At 39.2% G+C, this 3,811-nt stretch overlaps 1 pseudogene; it reads left to right on the top strand.

Annotated features, from left to right (window-relative positions):
* The first annotated feature begins 891 nt into the window (after positions 1–891).
* On the top strand, positions 892–3,050 carry LOC102017753 (annotated as a pseudogene).
* Positions 3,051–3,811: the final 761 nt, after the last annotated feature.

Raw genomic sequence — 3,811 nt, 5'->3', positions numbered from 1 at the left:
ATATTTCTCATGTGAAGATTTCACAATTGGGTCATGTATCAACAATCTTAATGATATTGATGATGACTCCATTTTATGAAAAAGGATGAAAGCCAGCCAGGCCAAGCAATCAAACATTTTACTATCTGAGGGTTTACCCAGTGTTTTCTCAAGTCAGAGAGGTTCCCGCACAGAACAGATTGAAATGAATTCAGAAGAGCTAGCTAGTATTGGGTACAAGCACTGAGATACAAGGAAAAATACTCTGGGATTTCTTCCGGCTTTATGCTAATCTATCATTCAACAGAACCATCTGACAATGCTCCTAGATTATTCATGGTGACTAACCTAAGCTGTTTCTCAGAATTACATCATGATAGTTCAGTTAATGGTACAGTATGAATATACATGTACAATGAAAGTTCTCACTGGGCCCAGCTTAAAATTTCTATTTTGTCATCTCTTCTGGTTAGATTTTATCTTACTCTCATGTGTATTTCATCTGCCCTAGTGTTACTATTTTAACATGTACTCACCTCCCCTACTTTTATTGTTTATCATATTATATTATATCTTACTTACAATTTTTTTTCATAATGGTTTCCAAGTATGCAGCCACAGAGGAAACAGCAGAAGAGCCCAGACCCTTGACAAGTGGTTAAAAGTCATCCTTCTCACTCCCTACCTGTGTTAGCTTTCTGTCACTGTGTGACACGAAGTACCTGAGATGAACAACTTATAAGGAGAAATAGGCAGATGCTCACTGCCGAGCTGCATCGCAGGGGCTCACTCATTCCCTGGGTCTGGCCTCCCTTGTGATCTTTAAATCTCAGCCACCCCAGAGCTGGAATCACATTGGGGTAGTGCTGCAGCTCACAAATTAAGTGATTCAGTATGACCTTTACTAATTGAAATGGACGAGGAGGAGTATCTATTTATGGAGGATTTTTTGAAGATGAGAGTTTTGCTGTTAAACACAACAAAGAATTTCTTTTGTCAATGACAACAGAGGGAAAGATATACATGGTTCACAGTTCTTCATGACAACAAAACCAACTCCTCATTTAGATGGACATCATGTTGTTTTTGGACAAGTCATCTCTGGTCAAGAAGTTGTGAGAGAGATAGAAAACCATTTGTTGAGGTACTGATACTCAGTTGTGGAGAGCTGATCCCAAAATCTAAAGTTAAAGAAGAAGAAAAAAAAAGGCATAAATTATCATCCTCTTCCTCCTCACCATCCAGTGATTCAGAGAGCTCAAGTGATTCTCAGTCTTCTTCTGATTCTTCTGATTCTGAAAGTGCTTCTGAAGAGAAATCTAGAAAAGAAAAAAGAAACATAGAAAAAATCCCCAAAATCACAAGAAAGGAAAGAAGAGGAGAAAGAAAAGCAAGGAAAGTGCATCTAGTGAAAGTGAGGCTGAAAATCTTGAAGCACAATCCCAGTCTACTGCCTGTCCAAAAGAGATACCTCCTATACCTGAAAATAGATTCCTCATGAGAAAAAGTCCACCTAAAGCTGATGACAAGGAATGGAAAAACAGAGAGAGAGAGAACAAGAGAGAGTGTAATGCACCTAACTCCCAACCTGCTTCATACCAGAGACAACTCTTAGTTACTAGGTCCGGCAGGAAAATTAAAGGAAGAGGACCAAGGATCCAGATAAAGGAATCGTTTCAGACGTAATGAGCCTTCTCCACATTGGAGGCAAGAGATGCAGAGAGCTCAATGAATGAGGGTATCAAGTGGTGAAAGATGGATCTAAAGGGATAAGAGTGAATTAAATGAAATGAAAGAAAATCAAAGGAGCCCAGTTTGAGTAAAAGAAAAATAACTCATCACAGGCATGTGTCTGAAAGCCCAAACAGAAAAAATGAAAAGGAAAAGAAAGCTAAAGGTCATAAATCTGACAGAAAAGAGAGAGAAATCAGAAGAAATTCAGAAAAAGAAGAAAAGTATAATAAAAGCAAATGAAAAAAAGGGCAAAATCTAAAAGTAGGAGTAAGATCAAAGAGAAATCAAAGAGTAAGGAAAGAGATTCAAAACACAACAGACATGGGGAAAAGAGGTTGAGGTCAAGGAACAAAGAAAGGGATCATGAGAATGCTAAAGAAAAAGAAAAGCAACCTGATTCTAAAGAAAAAGACCAAAATAGAGGCAGAAGTAAAGAGAAGTCTAAGCAAATAGAATCAAAAAGTAATGAGCATGACCATAAAAGTAAAGAAAAGGATAGACATGCACAGTCCAGGAGTACAGAACGTGATGTGGCTAAAGGTAAACACAGTTACAATAGTAGAACAAGGGAACAAATTAGAAGTAGGGACTGGAGCAGAACAGTGCGATCCAGAAGCCATGACAGAGATGGCAGCAGAAGCAAGGAATACCATAGACACAGAGAGGAGTACAGGAGAAGAGGAAGGTCATGACACCAAGATAGAAGAGGAGCACAGGAAGATCGAGAAGTAAAGATAGGAGAATGAGGAGGAGAGATTCTCAGAGCTCAGAGAGAGAAGAAAGTCAAACCAGAAACAAGGACAAACATAGAAACCAAGAAAGTAAGAGCTCACACAGAAAAGAGAATTCTGAGGGTGAAAAAAGAATATACTCTAAAAATAGTGATCACAGTAGCTCAAATAGTAACAGGGGGAAAAAGGCTGATAGAGACCAAAGTCCATTCTCAAAAATAAAGCAAAGCAGCCAAGACAGTGGATTAAAATCCTCCACATTGAAAAATAAGAAGGATGAGAAGACCGGATCCTCAGTGGAAAATGAAAAACAAAAATCAAAGGCTCAAGAAAATGACCATGTACATGATAAAAACAAAAAAATTTGATCATGAATCAAGCCCTGGAAAAGATGAAGACAAAAGTGGATGAGTGAGTTGTATAAATTTATTTCCTTTCTGTCTCAAAATTTAAGTTTTAGAGACTTGGCTGGTGAATATCCTTTGTGCTGTTTTCCTTGTTTGGGGGGGTCATTTTATGTCTTTTTTTGTTTTTGTTTTTTAATGTGGACTTCATTGAGTTGATCTTTTGATAATCTGCAACCTGAATAATTTGTACTGGATAATTTGTGCCGCTAAAGTTTGAATAAATTTGAAATGAGAAACAAAAAAAAAAAAAAAAAAAGAAAAGAAAAGAAATAATTTATTGTGCTTCACGGTTTCAGAGGTTTCAGTTCATGGCTGCTTGGCTGAATTACTTTAGGTCTGCGGTAGCACAATGTATCACGTAGAAGCATGTGGCAGAGGAGGCCTAGTCACCTCATGGCAGCTATGAAGCAAAGAGAGACAGACAGGAAGGAACCAGGACCCCAATACCCGCTTCAAGACAATGCCTCCTGTGACCTAACTTCCCTCCACCAGGCCCCACCACTTCACGGTTCCACCACCTCCCCACAGCAGCATGGGTTGGGATCAAGCCTTCAAACCTGGACCTTTGAGAACATTTCAGCACCAAACTATAGTTGCATCTCTACCTGCCCCTAAAGCCCCCTTTCTCACAAGCCCCCACTAGTTCACCAGTCCACTGAGTGCTGGGTCTTAAAATCTCGCCACAGGAGACCCGCAAAGCCCAGGGTTGGCTTCCTCAAAGGCTGTAATTTTCCCTGTGAGAGTGTCACATTTACTTCACTAAATGGAGATTGCTCCCTCACATCTCTCATTATTCAGGGAGCTGTGTGGTTTTCAGGTCTATGATCATTCCCAATTTGGGCAAACAGATCTATCATAGTGCTTAAACCAAGAGGAAATATAAGTCAAATCTTGGGAAGGAATTAGGTGGATACTCAGGATGGAGCAAAAGGGAAAGATATGTTAGAGGTTAAATATATA

This window comes from Chinchilla lanigera, unplaced genomic scaffold, assembly GCF_000276665.1.
Source record: "Chinchilla lanigera isolate Chin_1 unplaced genomic scaffold, ChiLan1.0 scaffold00010, whole genome shotgun sequence".
Lineage (NCBI taxonomy): Eukaryota > Metazoa > Chordata > Mammalia > Rodentia > Chinchillidae > Chinchilla > Chinchilla lanigera.
Note: the sequence above shows the minus strand (reverse complement) of the source record. Positions and strands in the feature narration are given on the sequence as shown.